Source organism: Ptychodera flava, chromosome 6, assembly GCF_041260155.1.
Source record: "Ptychodera flava strain L36383 chromosome 6, AS_Pfla_20210202, whole genome shotgun sequence".
NCBI classification, from domain to species: domain Eukaryota; kingdom Metazoa; phylum Hemichordata; class Enteropneusta; family Ptychoderidae; genus Ptychodera; species Ptychodera flava.
This window is the reverse complement of record NC_091933.1, coordinates 34,775,615-34,794,527: the sequence shown is the minus strand read 5'-3', so window position 1 is coordinate 34,794,527 and position 18,913 is coordinate 34,775,615. Positions and strand designations below refer to the sequence as shown.

The following is an 18,913-nucleotide window of genomic DNA, read 5'->3' as shown; positions in this document are numbered from 1 at the left end:
AGCGCCACTGAGCATTGTTTAACTTTGGATATTAGGCGCTATATAAATTTTCTAGATAGATAGATAGATAGATAGATAGATAGACTCGCAGTATAAAAAGATAGATAGATAGATAGATAGACTCGCAGTATAAAACTCAATGTATTTAGGTACTTGGCTCTTCAAAGATATATGGCTACTCTAAATGAATTGTGCATTTCCAGCCCTGCCATTGACATCACTTTATCTTGTCAAAGTTTCAGATGCCTGGTCAGAATGTCATGCTTAAATATGTACATATTTTTAATGGTTTCATATAGTTTGTTGTGTTGTTTATTGTTTTATTGTACCTTATGCATTTATATTTTTATGTATATTTTATGGAGCCTGTTAATGTGACTTGTTCCTGTTGGTCTTCCTTTGAAATAAATATATAAATAAATATATTGCTACTTGCTTGAATACACGTCTTGACCTACATTATGTACCTGTTTCCTTTAAAAAGGTCCACAATCACCAGTGAATACAATGGGTTTGGGGCAAAGTTATAGTTTAATTAAAATTACAGAAGTCATAAACAATCAAGTTGTCTTATCTTGCATATAAAAAGCCATATTTTAGAATGAACTGATGGCAGTAAACTAATGTCAGCAACTTGCAGGAGATAATATTTACATTGCATGCTTCAAGTTAATGTTTTCTTTTCACCTAATCAGATTCAAGATCCCTTGCTGAGACAGTGCATACTGGGCAATGACAACCAGGTGAAAAGCAACATGGTGACAATACCATCCTCCATTGCAAAAGAAATACACAGTGTGTGGCTATGCAAAGAGCCAACACTGAACAGAGATGGTGGTGTTGTCATCAATGCAGAGCAAAAACCTGTGGAATTGAGGGAGTCCTCATCAATATATTTACTTTCCTAAGACAATTGGTCCTTGCTGTGGCACAGGTTTGTACTTACACTGTTCAGTGTTTCCACTGGCTAAATTTTCCCCTAAGCCATTCTGGCTAATTGAGACCAAAATTGATTAGCCAGAACTATAGCCATCAAAATTACATGTAATTGCATTTATGATTTTTATCCAACTGACAGTTGTATACTCAGGTGGGTCCTATCAGTTGCTACAATGGCAAGATGACATTAAACTAGTCCAATAATCATTTCCATTCAAGGTAATACATTACCAGGTCCATTTGTGATTTAAAAATTTAAGTAGGACCATCCTGAACGACTGATAATCAGTGGCAATGTAAATAAACAACTATTTTTTATGGAACAAACTGCTTTCTTAATAACATTCACAACAAATTTTATTTCCTGTGTGCCAAACACTTATGTGACTTGCACTTTTGTAAATGTATCAAGATGTATCACAAGTATTACATCATTGACAGGGTAACTTCAAGATGTTTCCTTTGAAAGATCCATAGCTTCTGCCTCAGTCATCAAGTGCTTTCAGTTCTCCAATCACAGAGTCTAATTTTTACACCAACTGTTCACTTTAAGAAGGTGTACTGGTAATTACATTTTGTACACTAGGTGTAAACAGTCGCCTCTTTCTATTGGTAGTCCAAACAGTGAATGCTTTAGTTTCAAAATCAAACTGGGTGTATATGTTAAAATGTCCTGTCTGGCCACATGTCTTACAGAAAAAAAAGCTGACTCTTCTCTTATTCAAACACTAGCCATGGAAATTCAACGAACTATTCCTGGCACACTTTCTTTTTTTTGTAACTACTCCTACCCTGCAACTCTGCGGACAGCCTGTGCAATTATCTTTTTGCTTACTTGTACTCGAACACGACTTAGCATGTCACAGTGTGCTGCTTGTTGTTCAGCATTGTAAACATTCAACTGGACAACATCCTAGTTATATCTTCATGCAAATTTATGACCTATGCCTATCCACAATACAGTGTTATATCAGTACTTTTACACATCATGGCAGAAAGTGACCCCTGCCTATATCCACAAATACATGTACACGGTATGGAAGATAACCCGGGCCTATCCTCAATCCAAATGCATTCACATGGTATGGAAGATGGCACAGACATATCCACAATACACATAATATATAAAATGCAATGGAAGATGACCTAGGCCAATCCACAATACACATACATGCACACAGTATGTACATGTAAGATGACTCAGGCCTATGTAGAATACAAAATGGGAGATGACCAAGGCCTATCATCAATACAAACAGTCTGTACCTGTATCGTATTCAGGATAGGCGTGGGTCATTTTCAATAAAATATGTACCGTTATTGTATTCAGGATAGGCCTGGGTCATTTTCCATAGCAGGTACCTGTATGTGTATTCTGGCTAGCCCAGGGTCACCTGCGATGCTGAATAATTGTTTTGTGGATAGGCCAGGTCATTGTATTTGCATAGGTTATAACATTTACATGAAGTTAGGCTCAGGACGTCATCCAATTGACAGTTTACCATGCTGCACTCATTTATAGCTGCCTCTGAGGTTGCCACAGAAGTGTTCTAAGGTGCCGGTTTTTGAAACACTGGTTTCATTCTGTTCACCACCCTTGCTGTCATTGGCTGCTGCTGTCTGCTTAGTTTTTGAAAATACACTGCAATCAGTGTTTCCTGACTATGTTAGAAGCATTGTTTACAAAGCACTTGTCATCATAAAATAACAAGGTCATTGCATGCAGCCATCTGAAAGCATGGCATATCACTTGTTACTGATTATAATAGTTTTCTGAGACTGCACACTAAAGCGAGGAAAGAATGACCACCCAGGGATGTTGAAAAATATCTCTGCCTTTTAACTACACTCTCGATCAGCCCCCTGAAAAATAGCACTAACCAGTTTTGCGAAGGATAGTTGAAAAATATTTCCCAATCTGCAGACATTTCATTTCCCATTTCACGCTCTTGCGAGTGGCAGCGGAAACACTGCTGTTGTCATACACAGTTGTAGTTCTTTTTAAAATACCCTCTTGAGTAGATCAAATGTATTACACCTCTACTAGTATTTAATCAGTAATTTTGTTGTGATAATCATGGCTTACACATTTTTGGTGAAGTTATTTTCTCTTTTTTAGCTGAATTTGCTAAAAAATTTTCTTTAGACTTGGCACTCTATGAATTGCCTAGTGAAATGCAGATGATATGATAAATGCACATGACTAGACATTCAATACATGTAGCTTCATTCGTAGGATCCATAAAACTGTTATGATGAAATATATTCCAATGAGAGAATACATCTGGTATGCACACGTGATTTATAACGTTTACATGTGTGTAATGCTTATCATCATTAGGGTTAAGGACATACAGAGTGTTTACAATTCATCCCAGCAATACATCCCATCATCAAATGTATTTTAATCATTCCGGTTATCATTGTCATTGAAAGAGTTATAAGTAATCATGAGTCTATCTGTTTACAATTCAGGATCAGCAGTGAATGCTGCAATATCAAGGATGAGAAATATCATTGACCTTGACAAAGAGCGTTAAGACAAAGTGGAGGGCTTTGAATTGGACTTGGACCATGACATTATAACGAAAGATGAATGGAAATGATCAAACAACAGGTAAATTTCTTCCATTTCAGTCCTTGCACCCAAGTATATGTACACAAGTGACTGTTGCAAAGATGTGCTGGAAGTGGTATCTTGTAACTTGCACAAAGTGTTTTATGTTAGTTGTCTTTATATAGCTACACATGTATAGCATCTTTACAATTACAAGAATACTAATTAGAAACACAGGTTCACAAAAACATAAGTGATACATTGCTGTATTTTAATTGACATTGCCAGCAGCAACTATGCAGGTGCATCAGCTTAACACTAATCCATCCAGAATTATACACAACATGCATGTGATAGCAATCCTCATTCTTAAACTGTGCAGGACATTGGTTGTAGCCAATCTATTACATATGACATGAGCAAGAAGGAAAAAGTGTGGTTGAGATGTCTAGGTTAGAGAAACATGCATATAGCGGAGACAAAAATAAATTTATTTGTTCTTTGTACACAAGAATTCTTGGATATGTAACACACAAATAAACTAACTTTTTTGTGAAGAGAAATTATTATCTTCCATGATTGGTCCATGATTGTCTTCCATGAGTTTATTATTATTTCTATGTTAGGGAACAGGTGTGTATATCCATGCAGAAGAGGAAGCAAGATAAATCCAAAACCGACTTCAAGGCAGCATTTTACCACGCAAAGAAAGGAACCAACTACCAGGGACAGTTGTCTCAAGATGAAGACAGTGGGATTGCATCTCCATTTGGTAGAGGATTTCCTATTAGTCAGTATGGTGGACAGACGTGAACCCTTACACTGCTCAGCACACAGATTGTATGTACATGTATGTTGGGATCAAAAACTCCTAAACCACTACACCTACCACAGACAAACAGTGGGCAACTTAACAGATATAACCCGCAATACTAAGCATCATCATATTACAGCTAGTACACAGAACTGTTTAAGGTAGTCCAGCTCAAAGAGAGGAAAAATTCAACTTTCAGAACACTGAGAAAACACAATTATTATTTCATGCCTCCCCTCAGTATCATGGTGATCTCTGTAGTATAATAACAAACCTGTAGGTAATTGTCACTTGTGATGATTGTTTGTAAACATTCCATTATCACTTTTTCTGCTCCAGAGGTGTACATGTCAATCAGGACCCAGATTTACATATACTGGTCAATAACATTGCAATGTGCACATGTATGATATATATAGGTACTTGTTTCCCAGTAAGCTTTCAGAAGAAGAACAAGAAACTAGAGTTGATATTATAAAATTTGTGAAAAATTCATCAAAAAGATACAGCTACACTGCAGCCCAAATTTCATTGGAAGCTGTCATTATTTACAGCCTAAGGGGGGGTGGGGGGTGGGTGGGGGGGTGGGATGTTGGAGGAATTTTGTCGGAAACTCTAAAATTTCAAGTACCCGCCCCCCCCCCCCCAAACCATGATGAACTTGAGTAACCCCCCTCTCTTACATGGAAATTTTGACTGACCCCCTCCCCCTCACTTTTGAAAACTTAAATTTCAATACATGTATTTTATATAATTTACATAAATACAGCAATAGTAAAGACCATTCAAATCCTAGTGTACCCTGCTAGATAATCATTGGTTATCTCATGACGGTTGAAAAAGGTGAAACCAACAAAATGAAATTCAAAGTCACAACAAAACATAGATGTCAAAGGTCACACTATAACCAGTATACAACCACATACAGTATTGTTTAATATGGATGGGTATCATAACAGGGTCCTCACTGGGATATCTGATAGGGTAGACTTTGAAAGTACTGATTGAAGAACATGCGGAAGGCTGATGGGGAAAGTGTCCGACGGGCTTGCTCATCTCCCTTGCATGGAAAAATTTGAGAAATTGTAGTGTGCATTGGTACAGTTTGGCGTAATCTCAGAGGTGTTTTCAATGTGTAATTTTACTGAGTAAAAATTTTTAGAAATTGATGTGTGAAGTGGTGCAATCTGAGAGGTACGTGTTTCAATACATTTTGCACCAACGTTTCAATACATTTTGCACCAAAAATTGAGTAACCGCCTTCTTTCTCTCAACATTTTGAGTAACCCCCCCCCCCCTATAGCTTTCAATATTTTGAGTGACCCCCTTCATATTCCTCTGACCCCCCCCCCCCCCCCCCCAGCTGTAAACAATGATGGCTTCCAAGGAGATATATCTTCAAGCTTGTGCGATATGGATTTCAGGCAATGTCAACTTGTGGACAGGGTACAGAGATTTATGTTGCAGATTATTGCAAATTGGACTAACTCGTGAATACAGTACATGAAGTCCCATTCCATTATCAAGAGCAAAAGCTGAAAACTACATCTGAAGCTTGCTTTGGAGATCAAAATTATTGCTTGTAATAAGTTAAAATTCATGTTATCAGAAAATCACAAGCACACCTTTAGCAGTCTGACAAGCTTATGAAAAATAGAGATTTACAAGTATATATGTTATCATTACTTGTTTACTTGTATTCCAAGGAATATAACTTTAAAAAGAACAGACATGGAATCAAATGGTTAAATTCTATTTTAGCTCTGCAGTTAGTGTGAATGAGCTTATTTTTAGCTACTATAGTCTATAGAAGCTATTGGGATGGGTATCCGTCTGGCGTCCGTCTGTATGTATGTATGTACGGTATGTATGTATGTATATGTATGTCTAATTTTGAGGCGTCCGTCCTCTCAAATATCTTGAGAACCACCATACTTACTGATTTGATATTTGTTGTGTAGATGAAAAATATGATTTTGAGAAACCAATTTTTTCAAGTTTTTGATATTGTTGAAAATATCCAAATTAGTGCCAAAAAAGGCGTTTTTGTAAAAAATCTTCTTCTTAATAACCGCTGGTCAGACAGCTTTATTATTTGTTATAAAGATCCCTAGGGATAACCCAACTTAGATTTGTTCAAATTGTGATGATATATGCAAATCTGTATTTTTAAGGAATTTTTTGGTTATTTTTGGTCAAAACTTTATTTCATCAAAACCGCTCATCTGACAGGTTCCTACAGATAAACTTAATATGATATATTGAATATATGACGAAATCTGCAATTTTGTTTTTTTGGTGCTATTTTTGCCATTTTTGGTCAAAAAATGTGTTTCTCAAAAACTACTTGTCTGATGCCTTTGATATCAGGTATACAGGTTCCTAGGGATTGTCTTAGTGTGATATATTGAAATTTGATGAAAATCTTCAATTTTCGTATTTTTTGGTCAATTTTTGCCATTTTTGGTCAAAATATTTGTGTTTCAAAAGTTACTCATCTGATAGCTTTGATATTGGCAGACATGTTCTTAGGGATGATCTTAATGTGACATTGTGAATTTTTACAGCTGTCCTGAAATGAGCTAGCAAAGATTTCCACCCTCTTCATCAATAAGTGTCAGAAATAGTCTCTACACTCTACATAACACAGCTGAGCTCTATCCACTGCCATTTCACTTGCTTACAAATGAGAACTTTTAATGCTACCAATATGTCACAACCATTAAAAGAGAGTTTCCATGTTGTTTAGAAATGAATGTATTCATGACATCAATTGTCAATTGGAAAAAGCCCCCACTATTATGCCTGTAAAAAATATGCAGCCAAGTATTAAAGCTGTGTATTGTGAAATTCTCTTGTTACACAGTAAAGACTTTTATCACAATACTTAATGCTGATTTACATGGGATAATGATCTCATCCCCAATTGGCAGGATTGACATTGTATCAGCTGTACACTGATGTATACTTCAAACTTCCTCACATATGTAAGATTTAATTGATTCCTCCAGTAGTTCAAATTACATTGCATTTGTAACCTTTGTAATTGTGGAAAATATATGCTAGTTTTTTCCAAGGCCTGCATATGTAAGAACACTTGGTTGATTGTGTATCACTCTTTTACAATGTAATACAGATATTTAATGGTAAATAAAACCTCCTAACAAGCTTTTATACAGCATAACATGTATTTCTGTCTCTATCATATCGTAGGATGATCTACCGGGTATGTGTGTCTCTAGTGTTTTTTAAAATGTATTGAAATATATTCAAATAGATGTAAGCCATCTTGAATATCACATTCATACACTGTGCCAAATGGCAAGTTGATCAATCTTGAATCCACCAATTTCAATGTGTCAGAGATATTATGCGTATTTTATCATAGAAAGCATTAATGTTTTCAAGAAAAATTTAAGTAAACGTTTACGTGTCATGAAAATGTATATTCTCCAAAAAAATATCAGTTATCTTTCTATGTACAGTAAAACTATATTTTCTATATGATATTTTTCCAAAGAAATATCACATATTAGAGGTCTTGTTGCATTGTGTACACACATTAGTCCCACGGAGGTAAGTTCAGAGAGGGACTTATGGTTGCATGAGTCTGTGCATTTGTGCATGCAGGTATCTCAGACGTGCCTGAGCCAATTCTTTTCATACTTGGTACAAGGACATAAAACTATGAAATACATATGCAAAACCATTGTTTTTGGCGTGGCGTGAATAATTAGTACTAAATTGCATGATTAGTGAATTTTGAAAAAGCTAGGTTTCTAGAAAGATGGTGACGAAATTTAGTACTGGTGTTTCTCACACAATTCTGATAACAGACAAAGATTTACATCAGTATTTTGTCAATTAATTGCTAATTTGCATATTTAATGAATATTTATGATAAGTTTAATGTAAGGAATCCTGCATCAAATTTGACTAATGTGGTACAGATGTTGATCTCCCAGGACTACCATAGTGTGCAATGGCATTTAGCAGTGTTAAGTCAATTACTTGCTAATTTGCATATTTGATGAATTTTCATAATTAAGATGATGTGTTTAGAAATTCTGCAAAGTTTACAAAATCTAGTCCTGTAATAGTGTTCAAAGACATTTACCGGTATCATGATAATTAAGGTCTAATTTGCATATTTAATGAAATTTACTTATAAGCGTAATTAGTTAAGAAATACTGCATCAAATTTGATAACACGTCGTAGCATAGTTCCTAGAAAATGATGTACAGATGTAGATCTTTCAGTGTGGAATTTCACTTGTTGAATTTTTCAATGAAAACAGGCAAATTTGTTGCAATTTTTCTAAGATTTTTAGGTTTTTTTAAATTCAAAAAGCCATGGTTTTCAGGAAACAGAAACATTTTTACCTCACATTTGGTATATATATAAAATCAATGAGAGGCTATCTTATAAGATGAATCAGTTCATTTGCATATCTGTGTATGTATGTATGTCTGTCTGTATGTGTGTTTGTGTGCGTGTGTGTGCGTGTGTGTGTGTGTGTGTGTATGTATGTCAATTAAGATTAGAAACTCCTAAACCGCAGCACCTACCATCTTAGCATTTCACGTACAGGTGCACCAAGGGGTGTAGTTGAGAACATGTTCAAATGTCAGTGCCAAAAATATGCAAATTAGGGGAATAAAGGAAAAATGCGGCAGCTTGCTAAAACTCTGTAACCTTAGGTCATATTGGGTTGAAACGTGGTGTACGCAGGTTCCTTTAGGTATACTAAGTAAGTTACAGAGTAAGGAGTGTACAAATTGAGGTGAAACATGTATGTTTGCATTTTTGGGGTTATTAGTCCCCACGGACGAAGTCCGGGGGGACTTATAGATTGGGTCATGTCTGTCTGTCAGTCTGTCAGTGCGTCCGTCCGTGCATCTGTGCGTCAGTCCGTTAACGCAGATATCTCAGACATGCCGTGGTCAATTTCTTTCACACTTTGCACAAGGACAGTACCCTACCCCATACAGATGCACGTCGATTTGTTTCAAATGCGATCATTTTTGGCCGTGTTAGAGGACTTTTTAGTTTACAACTCCATAGACTCCCATGTATAAGGCAGCTCTCCATAGACTCCCATGTATAAAGCAGTTCTACATAGACTCCCATGTATAAGGCCAAGAAAAATAAAAATTTAGTTTCTCATCGTATTCATATTGCAAAAAGGATGGAGTGACACAGTTTTTTAGTCCCCCGGATGAAGTCAAGGGGGCTTATAGATTGGGTCATGTCAGTCCGTTCGTCCATCTGTTCTCCATCCGTTCACGCAGATATCTCAGATATTTAGACAAAATGTCACGTGACCTCAGTGACCTTTGACCTGAAATATACATATTTGTCCATAACTTAGTAACCACAAGTGCTACACCCTTCATATATGGTGATGGGACACCTTATGACGCCACATATTGTACCTCATTAATTATGCGCATATCTAATTTTGAGCGAGCCAATAGAGCTTGATGTCTGATTTTTGGTAAAAGGGATAACTTAGCAATACAATTTTTTTGACAAAATGTCATGTGACCTGAATGACCTTTGACCTCAAATATACATATTTGTCCATAACTCATAACCACAAGTGGTACACCCTTCATATTTGGTATGATGGGAGACCTTATGACGGCACATACTGTACCTCATTAATTATGCACATATCTAATTTTGGGCAAGCGAATAGAGCTAGAGGTCTGATTTTTGTTATGTAGGGATTAATTAGCAATACAATTTTTTTTGAAAATGTCACGTGACCTCGATGACCTTTGACCTTGGTTATACATACACACCACACACACACACACAGTATATATAAATATATAAATATATATATATATATATATATATATATATATATATATATATATATATATATATATATATATATATATATATATGCATAACTCAGTAACTGCAAGTTCTATACCCTCCAATTTTGATAGGATGTTAGACCTTCAGATGTCACATCTTGTACCTCATTTATTATGCACATATGTATTTCTGGCTGGCCAATACAGCTAGAGGTCTTATCTTTTTCCGATTTAGAACCACAACTTAGACATGCCTCATGTGTTTCAAATTGGAACAACGACATAGACCTATGTGCCACTAGATCTCAGCATATACACCACAGTGATACTTCTTAATGACCCCATTCCCCTGCCCATCAAGACTAATACTCTTTTACAAGTGGGGACTATGTCATTGTCAATGACTTGTTTTTTTTTCAGTGTTTAGTCAAAAATTTTCCCTGAGACGGCTTGTCCGATTGCTTTGAAAGTTGGTATCCATGTTCCATGGGATGACTATAGTCAAGTTTATCAAAATTGTAGTGAAATTCTCTTGTTGGTAATATTCGGGGATTTTCTCCAAATTTTGGGTCAAAAAACTACTCATATGATATCTTTGATATTTGGTATAATGGTTCATAAGCTTTATCGAAATGTGATGTATTGAAAGTCTGATGATATCCACAATTTTGTATTTTGGGGAAAATTTTTGTCATTTTTGGTTTAAATAATTGTTTCTCAAAAAGTACTCGTCTGATAACTTTGATATTCAGTAGACATATTCCCATGGATGATCTTAATTTAATATGTCAAAATTATGATGACATATGTAATCAAGTATTTTTGCAGCTATTTTGCTATTTTTGGTCAGGCTAGCCTGCAATGGTTGTCAAAGATGTCCTCCTCCATCAACACATATGTCACAAAAAGTTCTCTATATAACATAAGAGGCTCTAGCTTCAGAGAAATATCTTCAATTTTGTGTTTTTGTGAAGTTTTTTCGGAATTTTTGACGGGAAAAAATACAGAAATAGTTCGTTGTATTGATTGGAAATTAGGTTTGCAAATCCCTACAAATGTTCTCATACATACATTGCATGTTAGAATGAGATAAACAATTCTGATATTTTTATTATTTTTCTTTGTCGATCTTGGTAAAAATATCCCTACAACAATCACTTCCGATGCTGGTTGAAATTTGGCATGAAAGTTCCATTGAGTGCAGTACCATATATATTCAGATTGTGATGACGTGAATAAAATTAATAAATACTGTGAAAAAACTTGTTCTTATTTTATACCTCAGGAACATAGAGTATACAATGTGGTTATTTAGTAAGCATTTTATATGGTAATTTAAAACTGTATTTGGTATTGAAATAGCAAAGCTGAAGGTGATTTTAGCAGGTTTGGTCTCCAAGAAGTATATTCCATAGGTTTTTCGATTCTCTCTCTCTCTCTCTCTCTCTCTCTCTCTCTCTCTCTCTCTCTCTCTCAGGGATGACGAGATCGATGTTTATGTGTATCAAGGTTGTAAATAGTTTACATATTTTACATTTTCTGCCATTTGAAATCATAATTTACATCAGAGACTTCCGAGTGCAAAGATAAGGAAAATACAAAATTTGACTTTATTTAATATAAATACGAAAGTTAACAATAACAAATGAAATCTAATCGAAGCCTTTTTTCTTAAACTTATCATTTAAAAAACTACGTAACTGCGCTTTGAACTGTGGCAAACTTTCGGTATTCCTATATAGATGAAGGAATACTATATCCGATTGTAGAAGTACGTTATACAAACTACATATCTTGCTGCTGTCTGAAAAGTTGGAATGTACAAATCAGCGTTGCCAGAACTCCGAGTATTGAAGTGATACATCTAAAAACGTGGAAACTGTAAATAATCACGTGAAAAATCATTCATTATTTTAAATGTCTGAACAGCGACAAAATAATTAATAAGTAAATCCATACATAGCCCATTGACGTGAAAGAAGGAAGCGAGAAGAAACCGTAACATGTACTACCAATATAACCCTCCCAGCTCTCTTCTCAAGTTTGTATAACAGTCGTTTATTTCCCATACTGTAATAGTACAACAATAAGTAAGTACAGTAGGAAATTAAAAGTTCCATTATTCCATCTTTCTCCTATTCCTCTTCTGTAAAAAGAATAATCTCAAGTGAGGTTCCATGAAAGGAAATAGACGCATTTCATTCTATAAATAAACCCATTGAGTCCTGACAGTTGAACAGATGAATGAAAACTCGTTGCTTGAGCCAACGTTACAGAAACATTGACGCTTTTATGGGCGAAAACATTGGGGCTATATCCTCCAACTTGAATAACGCAAGAAACGAAATATTATATTCGCCTTATCCCTTACACACAATGCGTATCTGAGGGTGTAAATCTTACATGAAAAAACGGAACAAAAGCCGTTTTATTGTACAAGTAAAATAGCAAGGTTGCTTGTCAACTCGAAAGAACGGAGACCATACTTCGTTTTTCTAACCCACTGACGACGCTCGGCTAAACGCAAGACTAGACTCTGAGTGTATAGGTTTGAAAACCATTTAAAAGTGCAAATGGAAATTGTAACGGCCGGTTTACTGTGTATTGTGTTAAACGAAAGAAAGAAAAAGGGCAAGCGCGCCGAGTATCGAATCCGTGGAACTTTGCAGTCAGTTCATTTTCTAATGTAGCTATTCAATTAAAAAAATAAAATGAAGGGTAATTATCAAAATTTGATTTAAAATATTTTAGGCGAGCAGATGAAGAGCATTTCAGCCTTTTTCTAAATATATTAAATTTTGCACAAGTTAAAGTGTGAGAAATAGGGAGGATGGTACATTGCGGCAAATCAGAATTTTGCTTGGAAAACTTCATTCAATATTTGAAAATCATATCTTTTTCAAAATGCTGCTTAGCTAACACCTGATTATTTTCTTACTTTCCAAAAGTCAACCATATCCTAATTTCTATTAGAGTTTAGGCGTGGTCTATTGGGATTCCCTCCGGAACGTAAATAATGGACACCTCGAAACAGCCAATCAGATTGAACCAAACAGTGACGTTGACATATATCACTAATAATATCAACCAGTGTGGTGGCTATCAGGTGTGCTTGGATCAGTGTGATTTGTACAAGTCTGACCTCCCGCAAGTCAATAATGTTTCAACTTTCGCAGACTTGATTTTTTGGTGGATATTACCGCTCAGTAGATGATAACAGCGGAGTGTTGGCATCTCAATTTCGACAGCCAACGGTTCAACGTAAACCGGGAGGAGCAGCAGGAACTCAGTCAAGGTGAACATCTTTACAGTCCCGATGTTAAATATCTTGACCGTCATGGCATTTCAAGATAGGAAACTTCCTGTGGCTGAATAAAATTATTAAATTAATGTTCTTGGAAACGGTAGCCGACTGGTTTTGTGTGAGGCCTAGCAGCTAGGCGATGTTGCCGTGAGTGTGTGGGGGTTCGAATCCCATTTGGGTTATAGTAAAAAATATATTTCTAAAATATGTACAATTTATTAGTTCCCTCATCACAGTAATAGGGTACGAAAGGAGCGCTAGTATTTTAACGAAATGATAGACCGCGGCCCGTTGATCAACTTCATATATTAATTTTGCACCGGAGAAGTTGCATGAGCATACCGGTGGCGAAAATGAACAATTCAATCATGTCAATCCTTTCATTTATATCGGATATACTTCCAAATATGTACACTGTCGGGAATAGGCTGATTCATAATTAGGTGTCGAAGAGCCAGGAATGTACAGTGAAACATTCATGAAATTGTGATTAGCTTAATCGTAATATTCGCGGGAATGCTTAGACATCAATCTAGTTGTCATGATAACTCGTCTCGTGCTCCGCCTCTTCTTAGCATAGACCACGCCTAAACTCAAATAGGAAGTCGGAAAATGGCAAATTGGAAATAAGGTCCCACCTGCAGTTTTGAAAGGTGATCGGCATCACACAAAGTTATCTAACATCAATGAAAATAGGCACTTTTCTAAGATAACTATCATTTACAATGACATTTGTATATGAAAATACTGACTGTCCGCAAAGTACCATCTTCACAAGAGTTTTTACCAATTTCTCAAAGTTTCACCGGCGTTGAAAACTTGTTCATTTCGAAAAGGGCCAAAGCGCGCTTCATCAACGTGAAGAAACGTTTGAAAATTGATGATTAGCCTAATTTCTAATTTCTATTTGTATAGATTATATCGCCTTTTCTACGACAAATGCGACATTGCAGACGCTCGACAGCATGACTCATTATCAAAGAAGCTGGTCAACCATATAACTTACCGGTCGATCGGTTAATCAATGAATGCTACCCGAGGTGTGAAAGCTGTCATCTCACATATATTTCAATCTGTTTATGAAATGGTTTATTTCAGAGGCCGAACATCGCCCTAGTCGTAGAACGGAGTCATATTCGGCACACCACGGGTATTCCTGTTCCTATCCCTTCCATTCCCTCATTTGACATGGTCAACCCACCTTTATAATTTCAAGTTGTACGGAATTGAGTATGTTTTCAGCCCTTTCAGGATCAAACTAAATTTTTTGGACACCAAAAGATGAAAATGCTGTTTGCAACGACAGTTTGCTCATACGACATTAAGACTACAGCGAAAATACTTTTATTTTAGAATTTTTTATTACTATTAGGATTATGTTTGTACAATTGCCTATTAGTTATGTCATCAACTTGGTTCAGCAAACTAGCACAACAACAACATAAAAACAAATGACAAAATTTTAAAGTCATAGAGCGATCACTCCCTACGTTTATTTGTATACCAATTGATCAACTTGGCTTTTCCTTAAACAACTTAGGTTTGCCACCAGTAAGGCTATATTTTGGGAAAATGTAAACAAATCTTGTGGCTTTTTTTATTAATTCTTTTCTTGTTCGAACTCAATTTCATATTTCTTGAGCCATAACATTAATATCTCAGAAAAACTGTCATAGACCAAACCTGCATGTACACTTTAAAATTAAATTTCAAGCTATTGAGTGCTGTTGTTTCAGAGAAAACAGACACTGAGCAGGTAAGGAAACACTGAACAGCTAATACCGATCCGTGTACCACCTTCCGCAATGTTTATGATTTATAGAGAAGTTTCATCTTTTGGTGCACGGCACTCTGATCTGAGGCTTCTTGATGTTTTCGTTGTTTTACTGCAAAACAGCTGTACATGTATTTTCCTAATTTGTTCAGTGTCTGTCTCTCTGTCCATCGTCGATGTTGCATTCTCATTGTCATTGTTTGAGTAAATTGCAAATGAAATATATATTGGAGAGCCGATTCATGACGTATGAGTGGTATTTAGGAAATTTAAAGCGCAGTGGTCGTCGCGCTGCCCGTGCGCGATTTTTTTGTTGATAAACATAAATGTTTGTAAACATAAGTCTTGCCAACTTCAATTGGAGTGAGATGGGGCGGTCCCTCACTTTGTTAACGCCTTTGTAAGACTCAACATCATGCACTAGTAAAATATTAAGATCGGAAACGAACTTCAGTGGTGTATTTCTATCTATAAACTCATGTAAGGCTACGAACATTGAGAGACTCTGCACATTATGTCGCCGAGTTTACTGCACGCAGTCACAGTGAACAAATGGGTTTGATCACGCGGTCACGCTGGTTGTACACAATGCTATGTACAGCACGGTAAAAATACATCACTAAAATGATCAACACTGTATATATATGAAGACCAGGAACAAGCACAAGCACAATGCCTAAACACAAAAATTACACTCAAGACCATGATCGGCAAGCCAGAGCAGCACAAGGGAGGTGTTGTTGCTTCGATAATGGAGAAGGTCACCGCGTTGACGTTTACTCAGCTCCATGGCTCGAGCGAGGCCCATTCAACTGATTCAAGGAAATCATGATCAAATGTGATCTCAATCCAGCGTGTAATTACTGTTCAATATTCAGAAGATATTTAACTTAGATTAATTGACCTTTTATTGCGTGTTAGATTTGGAAAGGTGGTATGCTTGTGACAAATCAGCCGCCATATTATCGACAATATCGCAAACATACCAATCAACCCGTAACCTCATGCGGCATTCTCGGATATGTTGTCAACGGGGGGGGGGGGGGGGGGGGGGGGGGGACCCCTCAGGAGCATGCGCAGTGCGACGACCACTGCGCTTTAATTCAGTTCCACTTGTTGTTCTTGATAAAGATGCCATTTCTTTAAATACGCGGTTTACTTTGATGATTTTATCCTCTTCAAGTTAATCACTGTCACAGAGCAATAATACAATAGTATCCTTTTCAAAAGCTGCTCTATGTCACAAATTTTGATGAAACTATCAGTGTTTTCTGACAAAAAAATATGCCTTATTGAAAAATGCTCTTCCTGATAATATAAGGGCATCGATACTTAAGAACCAATTTATGCACTTACTGTCGGAAGGCTATCTGTTTCACAATTTTACCGATGTATAAGTTAGTTGCTGTGTTTGTATTTGCGTACTATATGAAGTGTTTTTGTTAATAATTACGCATGTGCGAGTGCTCGGTGAGCTTCACAGTGCCATGCCTTCGCGAGGTTAAATAGCTCCGTACGAAGGTTACAGAATTTACCTAGGATCGAGGGTTTTGATCGAAGAAGAAAGAATGACGTTTTGGGGAATTTCTGTTATTTGAATAATCTAAAAAAGGTTCTATATAGAGGCTACAGGGCACTATACAAGTGACAATTTTTCAAATTAAATATGTTCGAGTAATTTTGTAAACATTTTTAACAACACTCTGTAACTTTTTGTTGTATTACTTGAATTAACATCATGCAAACGCAGCTACATTCTTAAACCCCCTCTCCCTCCAATTTTCAAGAAAATTAAATTCTCCACACTTGGTTAAACTTTGCTAAAAAGTGACCATCTTACAGCCCCTTACACCTCGCTACACTTCGTTACGTTCGCTACACCCCCTTCTCCAATTTTCACAAAATTTTACTCCTAGACTTGGTTACACCTCGCTACATGTTCTTAACTACGCTACAAGATTGGTGTCTCTCTGGCGAGTAAAAAGTGACCATCTTACAGCCCCTTACACCTCGCTACACTTCGTTACGCTCGCTACACCCCCTTCTCCAATTTTCACAAAATTTTACTCCTAGACTTGGTTACACCTCGCTACATGTTCTTAACTACGCTACAAGATTGGTGTCTCTCTGGCGAGTAAAAAGTGACCATCTTACAGCCCCTTACACCTCGCTACACTTCGTTACGCTCGCTACACCCCCTTCTCCAATTTTCACAAAATTTTACTCCTAGACTTGGTTACACCTCGCTACGTGTTCTTAACTACGCTACAAGATTGGTGTCTCTCTGGCGAGTAAAAAGTGACCATCTTACAGCCCCTTACACCTCGCTACACTTCGTTACGCTCGCTACACCCCCTTCTCCAATTTTCACAAAATTTTACTCCTAGACTTGGTTACACCTCGCTACATGTTCTTAACTACGCTACAAGATTGGTGTCTCTCTGGCGAGTAAAAAGTGACCATCTTACAGCCCCTTACACCTCGCTACACTTCGTTACGCTCGCTACACCCCCTTCTCCAATTTTCACAAAATTTTACTCCTAGACTTGGTTACACCTCGCTACATGTTCTTAACTACGCTACAATCTTTCTGGCGAGTAATGACGCGACTGCTCTTTTACAACTTTACTGCTGTATTCCATACTGAATATCTACATACATCACCTCAACATATCTTGAAACTTATCATGTTTAAGCTTTCATCCATCGCCAACGTACCCTAGTATAGTTTTTATATTATTCGTAGGGGTTTTGGTCCTTTAAACAAAGTTCCGGTGACCCTCTCTCTTTTACTACTCTAATCTTTCTTCTCTTATGAAAGGAATAATTATTCACGATATGTAAATCGATGGGAAGATCGAACTGTTCCATACAAGACACCCTATGTGAAAATAGTCCCATCTTAAACAGGCTGCGCATTGATATATTTCTCTGTAATTAGACTTCTTTTCCTAGCCTTCGCTACACTTGCAACACTTAAATACGTAGCGAGGGGGTAGTCTATAAAAAGTTTGCACCTCGCATCTTGCAGTGTATAGTACCCTCACAGAACAACTAGATATCTGTCAGATCATTATATGTAGCAGGTTTCATCAACACTATCACAGTACTCTCTGAGTTAAATCGCTAATTACAAAACTTCATTGAATATGCAAATGACAGTTTATTAACTTGACACTGTTCAATGCTTCATGGGGCAATAGATATTTATCAGATCAACAACTGTAGAAAGTTTCATTAAATTTAGTGCTGTAATTTCAGAATTATATCACTAAATACAAACTTCATTACATATGTTCATTACATATGCAAATGAACTCTTAATTAACGTGACAATGCACACTGCTTCACGTGACAACTAGATATTTATAAGATTAATATCTGTAGCAGGTTTCACCAAATTTGGTGCCATAATTTCAGATTCATAGCACTAATTATAAAGTTCATTACATATGCAAATGAACCTTAATTAACATCACACCACTAAATTTTTCTTAACAAAAGAGTCAGGTATGTCTCGGATCAATGTTTGCATCAGATTTCGTTAAAATTTGGTGCAGTTATTTCCAAGTTATATGACTTATTACAAAACAACATTAAATATGCAAACGAGCTGTCTATTAATTTGACACTGGTCAATGCTTCTCAGTACAATTAGATACGTATAAGATCTATGTTTGTAGCAGGTATCATCAA

The 18,913-nt window shown here is 36.4% G+C and overlaps 1 long non-coding RNA gene across 1 annotated transcript; it reads left to right on the top strand.

Moving 5' to 3' along the window:
• The first annotated feature begins 681 nt into the window (after positions 1-681).
• Positions 682-7,494, top strand: LOC139135593 (uncharacterized). The gene is made up of 3 exons (XR_011553010.1): positions 682-934; positions 3,415-3,556; positions 4,123-7,494. It is a non-coding gene; the product is annotated as an uncharacterized lncRNA (long non-coding RNA).
• Positions 7,495-18,913: the final 11,419 nt, after the last annotated feature.